Below are 8,261 nucleotides of genomic sequence, written 5' to 3' on the forward strand. Positions count from 1 at the left end.
TCTCCACCACCGTTCCCCCAATGATTAAAGAAACATAATGATGATATTCAGTTCAATAAATTTGTTGATGTTCTGGACCAGTTGTATATCAACGTGCCCTTACTTGAAACCATCGAGCAAATGCCTTCCTATGCTAAGTTTCTAAAAGACATCATTACAAAGAAGAAGAAGGTAGAAAATATTGCCACATCAACAGAAATCTTCTTTGCAGGTAGAAAAATACCCGCCTGTATAAAGAAAACACAAAATGATGGCATGCCAAAAAAACATTGCCTAGGCAATTTTATTATGGAAAACAAGTACTGCTCTATAATTTGTGACTCAAAATATTCCAAGGTAAGATAAAATCATGATGGTTAGGACTGTTCATCATATATCATATTCATAACAATGGAGCAATACGAATCAAGAACCGAGATGATTGATCTATTTTCAAGGTGAACAGGCAGAGTCTGAAGGAATACAAAGGAGCACCAGTCATGTGCAACAAACCGACATCAACAGCACATGATGCCCAAGAGTTTCTTTACTAACCTAAACAAAATTCGTTGCCCAGGCAACAAAAATCTAAATTTTGTACATAAATAAATTAAGTTATTTTATGCACCAGTTATCTATTTTACTTTATTTCTTTTTCTATTATTTATTGTAGGCAAACAAGGTACACTTGGCAGCATGGGGAGAAAACTCTCGTATGAAAGGAAGAGAAACCCTAGAGAAAAGAAATTTTGACGTCAATTGTAAAGAAGGAAAATATATTTTCCCCACTTTACGAGCAATCAGATATGAAACAATGAATGCAAAATCTTTTCCCCTCTTGTTTTGGCCAAATTGCCCCGAAGAAACCACCCATTAACTTTTCAAATAATCCAACCTCAACTCCATCCTCATCATCGTGCATCATTCTCTCTCTACTTCAAAAATTTCCCCCATTGCTGCCTCAAAACTCACTGTACCAAAAAGTATTATGGCCAAATCAAAGAAAAACCCAACCTCAACACCAAGCTTTAAGCATTTCAGAGAGCCAAAGCTGAGGTACGATTCAAAAACCTCAAAAATGACAAGTATATTTAGAAGAATTTCGTTCTCCCATCAGAGAACGAAGAGCCATTAAGACCAGAGGTCATGGATGTGATTTGAAAGCACAACTGGGAGAAGTTTTCTCTCCACCCTAAAGTCACAGCACTGACAATGGTCAGAGAGTTTTATGCTTATCTAGAAGACCCATCCCAACACATCGTGTATGTCAGAGGGAAACTCCTTCGATTTTGCCCTTTAACACTCAACAGATATTTCAAGTTGGGGAAAGTGGAGGATCAACATAAGATGTTTGTGGCTGAGGCAGACTAGGAGGCTTATAATGGAGTACTTGAAGATCTTTGTTTTCTGTGGGCTAAGATCAAGGGAAATGCGCCAACAAGGAAAAGGATCAATCGCCGAGCCCTAAGCCGGTTGTAAAATTATGGAATTATTTACTCAAGGGCAAACTTATGTCAACCTCTCATAACACGACCGTGCTCGTGAAAAAACTGATGCTTTTTAACTCGATAATATACGGGAGAAAAATCAATGTTGGAGAACTCATCTTTGAGCAAATCCATGAACACGCCAAAAGAAACATGGGTAATCTCTTATTTCCTAACTTGATAACTGCTTTGTGCATGAAAAAGAAGGTCCCTGAGGAATCATTTGAGGATTTCATCAAATCCAAGAAGGGAATCACCAAAACGAAAGTACCAGAATTGAAGAGTTTTGATGAAAATGCCCCGCATTAAGGTTTGAAGAGAGGAGCAAAATCTGTTGTCGCGTACAGAATGGTAGCAGTGGTCACGTACACGCGAGAAACACGTGAGAAGATTAAGCACCTAGAGAATCACATGGAGATCTTCTTTGGGTACGTAAAGGCATGGTACATACAACTCAATGCCTTTTTCAAGGAGTTGTTCCTGATCACAAACGATACCTGCTGCCTTTCCCCGTTGTCATCCTGAAGCACACTACTGGCGGTAGCACATTCCAAGCCTCAACACCGAATGTTCCCCTAGAGGTACCCACAGACATTCCACCACTGGCCACTCATGTTTTTCCCATACCAGAGGAAGGCCATGACGACACAAATGAATTTCTCAGCTCCTTCTCCTTCTCTACCTCCGAAAGCACTCAAAAGATTCCACCCAACTTCTTCAATGATGAAGATTTCACTCCAGCCCCGACTCAACCCGAGCAAGCTCCAGTATAGTCCCCCATTCGTCAAGGAACGCTAGTCCTTGAAACAACTCAAAGCCAAACTCCAGTTCTTGCACAACCCACTCAAACCAAAGAACAACAAAAACCAGCACCAGCCCCGTGCACCAAGAGACGCATCAAGCGAACGACAGGCCGTACCCTTCAGCCATCACTCTCGATGATAGCAGCAGTAGATTCGGGATCAAATAGCCCCCCTCCTCCTAAACGACGTCGAACGAGGGCGTCCAATTAAGCCACACCACCACATTAAGATCATATTTTAATTTTTTTAGCATTTGCATATATATATACATGTAGTTTAGTTTTTCATGCGTTGAGGACAATACATCCCTCAAGTTTGGGGGAGGTATTGTAACATACTTTGTTAAAAAGTAATATATGATATTTGGTTGAAAATTTTGGTTATCATGATATAAGCATGTTAAGTTTATTATTTAGAATGGATTAAGGATGCCCAATGATAAATGCATAATTTGATTGCCTAGGCCATAATTATTGTTAAAGACTGTCTAAAGAAGATAATTAGTAAAATTTGTAGGAAAAAACTTTATGCTTGTCGAGACATCGAAAAATTTTAAGGTTAAGGTTGAACTCCTTAGTATTTAAAACTTGAAGAATAAAAGGGGCACTCCTCTATGCAATGGCATAATCAGAAAACTCCATGAAAAACTTAGAGTTGCCAAGGCATATGAGTGAATGAATGTAGACACAAGATGACTCTACCCGACTAGCTTGGGGGTGGAAAGTATGCTCCCTTTCACCTAGAGTGTGGGAAGGTAGGTGTGATGAGCTTACTCCCAAAAAATGTTGATAAATAACTAGAGTAGAGACTAAGCCTGACAAATAATTTGATGCCTTGACAAACCCAAAGCACTTACTTTAAGTTTTCTAATTACTTTAATGTATAGACTAATTACAATCACGCACACACAATAGGAAGGAATCCTGAATAGGGAGGGTACTTGACTGATATGACAGTCAAACATGTTGAAGCCAACTTTTTGCTGAGGGCTAAAATCTCAAACCACACGATTTTCTTAACACTGCTTTGCCATAAAAATTTTAATTTTTTTCTAGGTATTGTACATTGCTTGAAGACAATCAATAGCTTAAGTTTGGGGGTGTGATAACTCCATAAATATACTCAATTTATAGTCTTTTCACTTAAGTTATTACTCATCTAAAAAAGTATACACATCATTTTAGTTGTATTTAGTTGCATTTAGGTTATATTTGTTTGTGGTGGATAAGTTTTGCTTCGGCAAAATTTATTTGGTTTGACTGATGCTACTGAGAGAAAAGGTTTGTTTCGATTGTGTATGTGTAGGAAATTTATTGAGGAAGAACATTTCAGTCGTGACAACGTAATTTGTAAGGGCCAATGGAATAAAGAAGTCAAAGAAAGTGAGGAGAATATTTATCTTGCTAAGGCAAGGTTTATCTGGAAAGACTGAAGGAGATATGAAGAAATCGCCTATGTCACATGCCAGTTGTACGACTTCCTTCACGTACAAGCAAGCTCTCAAGATTCTGACAACAGCCACCCGCCTTTCCTTTTTTGGCCTGGACTGGACAATAACGTGTATCTAGGGAATCTTTACATAAGTGAAACCGTAGGAGATTTCCCTTTATAAATACCTAGTCATAGTCACCAAAGAAAGGGGGAAAGAAGTTAGAAGAGCTTTACTTGAAGTGTGAGAAAGCAACTGCAATGCTTCCCCACCGTTTACCAACTGACCTTCCTTGGTGTCTCCATAGCCAGACTATAGCAGAACGGTGGTCAGGTCTCGAGAGAGGCTGACTGCCAAGGCAGGCGCAGTGTTGATCAGAATTGTCACGACAGAGCCCCTGCTTTTGGGAGTCTTTCTTCCTTTGTTCTTAATTTCTTTGCGTATTTGGGGTTTTATTAAAACGATGATACTTGGTTGACGTTTTGATAACACCATGAACTGTCTTACTTGCTGTTAATCTTTGTCTTGCCTAAACAATTATTTTCTGCTTTATGAATGATGAATTATGATTCTACTCATGACTGTTTTGTTCATTGTTTGAATATTTACCTTAACAATGTAAGAGCTTTGAGAGATTGCCTGGGTCTTGGTGAAACATATCTTGGCAATGTAAGAGCATCAACTGATGGCCTTTTGTCTAGATATTGATTCTTAGATTTGAGAGAATTAAGATAGATCTACGTAAAAAATGGAATGGATCCATGATGGTGATATTATAACTTGTCTACCTTAGAGATAAGGAGTGTGTTTCAATCGACTAAAAGGATAGACGCTAAAGTAGGATAGATAATGACTATTGTTTACGCTGAGAGGTATTGCTACAACAAAAGTTTGACAAACCAAGGGTTATAGTTAACGCTGAGATGTATTACCATAGAAACCATCTAAGAATACTTAGTAATACTGTCAGCAGCTTAAGCATGTCATAACAATTCATTATGGACTTAGAATAATTGCTTGTCAATACAAAAGGTTAGCATGAGTGCTATGTAATAAGCTTGAATATGTGAGGTTGTTTTGAATATATTTGAATCAACATTTGTCATTGTTTTAGTTATTTTACTTCGATAGCTTGCATATTTATTTTGTCTCGACCAAACTTTTCTGCAATCATACTTTATAATATTTACCTGTTTTATTACTAATAAGTTTTATAGTTTGACAAGATAGTAGGAATTAGCTTGTGACAACTAGTTCTGGTTGTGGTGAAGCTTAAAAACTTTCGACCAATCCCTGAGGAGATGATAACTCACTTACCTTATATTACTTGATTCGATTGTGTATACTTGCACATAATTTCTCGCCTTAGCATATACATTTACTAGCGATCAGGACCCTCATCAGTATGGTAAAAAAAGAGAAAAAAGATTGAGCCTGAATCACATGCCAGTCAATTCATAGCACCAGATGTGGGGCAGAGCAGTAACACAGACTCATTGTCGATAACAATTCCTGATGCATCTAATGCATATTCGACTCTATTGCCTCGAAAAAATAAAACAAAATCACCTCCATTTTGTCCAAACACTTTAAAAAGAAAAAAGAAAATCATCAATACAAAGCTTTCATTGATATACTTCGCCAGCTTACAATGAACATTCCATTGATTGATGCTTTATAGAAAAATCAAATTATATCAAATTCATGAGGTAAGTTCTTTTAAAGAAACAAAGACTTGGTTAGTTACAAATTGTCGCTCTTACTGAAGGCTGTAGAGCCATTTGTAGCCAATTTCCACCAAATCTTAAGAATCGAAGGAGTTTCACTATTACTTGTAACATTGGTGACATATTTTTAGTAAACTTTATGTGATTTTAGTGCTTGCATAAATCTAATGCCATTATCAATCTTTAGGAAATCTAGGGAAGCGAGGCAAGACCCATTATGGTCACTTTGCAACTTGTTGATCGCTCCATCGTACATCCTAGTGGCACTGTTGAAAACATGCTTGTGTGAGTGGACAAGTTTATATTTCCTATGGATTTCATCAGTTTGGATTGTGAAGCAGACAAAGATGTCCCAATTATTCTCGCTCGCCCTTTCCTTACTATAGGCTGAGCTTTAATTGATGTTGAAAAATGAGAATTAACTATGCGTTTGAATGATGAACATATTACTTTTAATGTCTTGAGTAATGTTTCTTACATCATTGACAATGCTGACTATTTTTCACTTGACGTGATTGATATTTTTACACATGAGCATCTGTAAGAATGCTATAGTGTAGATGCAAATTTATGTGATTTCGAAGCATTTGAAGAATTTCTAATGGATGAAGAAGCTAAATACTGTAGCAATTATCTCCAAAGCGTAGAACTTTTGCAAGTATACAATCATATCATTCAAGCACCGAAGCCACTTATTGAAAAACCACTAAAGCTTGAATTAAAACCACTGTCAGAGTATTTGAAATATACTTATCTTGGAGAAAATGAGATGTTGTCAGTCATTATGGCATCACATCTTACAACATTAAAAGAAACTCAGTTGATTGAAGTGTTGAAGTAACATAATAAGGCTATCGCATGGATCATTGCCAATATAAAAGACATTAGTGAAATACGGATACTGGAGCTCAATGAGTTGAAGGAACTCCGAAATTAAGCCTATGAGAGTTCGCTCATTTATAAAGACAAGAGCAAGAAATTACATGATCATAATATTTTACTAATGAAATTCATTGTTGGACATCAAATGCTGTTATCTAATTCGAGACTAAAATTACTCATTGGGAAATTGCAGGTCCTTTCTATGTTCTTGAAATTTTCCCTCATGTCATAGTATTATTGAAAAAAATAGTGGATGAAATCACATTTAAAATTAATGGGTAATGTTTAAAGCATTATTGCCAGCAAAAAAGTGTTCACGTTTTGTGAGTACTAAATATGGACGCGATATATGTTCAAGTATACACAATCGAACAAGTAATATAATGATGAGTGAGCATCATCTCCACAGAGATTCGTGGAAATTTACGAGTTTAACCAAAGCAAAGAACTACTTAATCGAAGTATATTTAGTGTGATGGTATGTACCAATGAAAGATACCGAGGTAATATTTGTTGATAGGGATGGAATGATAGCGTGATATGGTCGCAACTGGAAATGTCGTGGCAAAATATAATGTGTGTAGTGTAATAAAGTGAAAATATAAAAGCAACACAAAATGTAAACAATGGATTTGAATAAAATGACTTGATAATCCTTACACAACAAGCTATTATGGGAATGAATAATAAGAATCGCTTGAGTAACTTAAGTCTAACTTCTCAGGATGATCTCACTTCTATGTTTTACTTGCCCGATATAGTTTACTAAAGGTTCCCTATGCTATCTCTAGTCAGGGGATTCAATAGTATGAGAATGCCATTGTAATACCCATTGACATTAGTAGATACATGGATCTTATCAATTTGACAGAATATGTCACGACACTGCCATTCAGTATTCATACTAATATCTACCCTCTCGACCGAGCACTACTCCTTTTGGTCAATTAAAATCCTAACCTTATGTTTAATAGTGAATTAGGCCTAGTTACTATCAAAAACCCATTGCTTATGTTGATCCTCCTTATTTTCTCTCTAACACTAAAAATAAGCTAATTAGTTTCTCTCGAACACTAAGTATTTTCCTAAGAAATGACTACTGTCATAGCTTATAACAATCTTAAGACATTAAGCACCATAAATAAAACAAATAAAATCATAGAAAAGACAATCATCCATTAAAGAAAGAACTTAAACATCCATAGTGAACTCCCACCAAATAAAGCAAGTTCACGGTGGGGTTTGAATAATCCATGAAATAAATCATAAAATCCATTTGTTCCTTGCAACCCAAATCAAATGAGGAATAACAGCAAAGGGGAAGGAGGAAACATCCTTCGACGTGTACTACTGGAGCTCTCCTTAGCCACCACGAACCGTTTTAGCTTGCTAACTCCTCGTGAATGCCTAGCTCGCAAATCCTTAGACTCGTTAATAAAGGACCACCACTATAAAAAAATATAAGAAAGAGAACGGTGAAGAGAAAGAAAATGGAGATTTTTAGCTGGTGTGTAACATCATTCTCTATCCCCTATGTGGTGTCTTTAAATAATAAAAGAATATAAGGGTATTCTTGAGTTTTTATATTCAAAATAGCCATCATACCCTAGAGTCACTCCTTATGCATGAGGTCTATCTCCATAGGTGGTAGTGGTCCCCAGTAGGCGATTGCATCCGTCAAACACTTGCCTTGCAAGCTATCTTTTTATAAAAATATCTTTTTGTACTTTTTTATGCCAGAAATGCCAAGACATTTCTTTCTACTTCAGCATCGTGTGATGCCACGGTATTCTTTCCCAATCTTTTCTTGTTATTTCTTACACATCACTAAAAAGCACACTTTCCTCCTTATTCAACACCTTAACAAAGTAAAATAACACAACCACAACAAATGCAACTATACGCAACTACATGAATCTAAAATGACGTATATTAACCCTTAGACAAACAATAA

Source organism: Hibiscus syriacus, unplaced genomic scaffold (assembly GCF_006381635.1).
Source record: "Hibiscus syriacus cultivar Baekdansim isolate YM2019G1 unplaced genomic scaffold, ASM638163v2 tig00000452_pilon, whole genome shotgun sequence".
NCBI lineage: Eukaryota > Viridiplantae > Streptophyta > Magnoliopsida > Malvales > Malvaceae > Hibiscus > Hibiscus syriacus.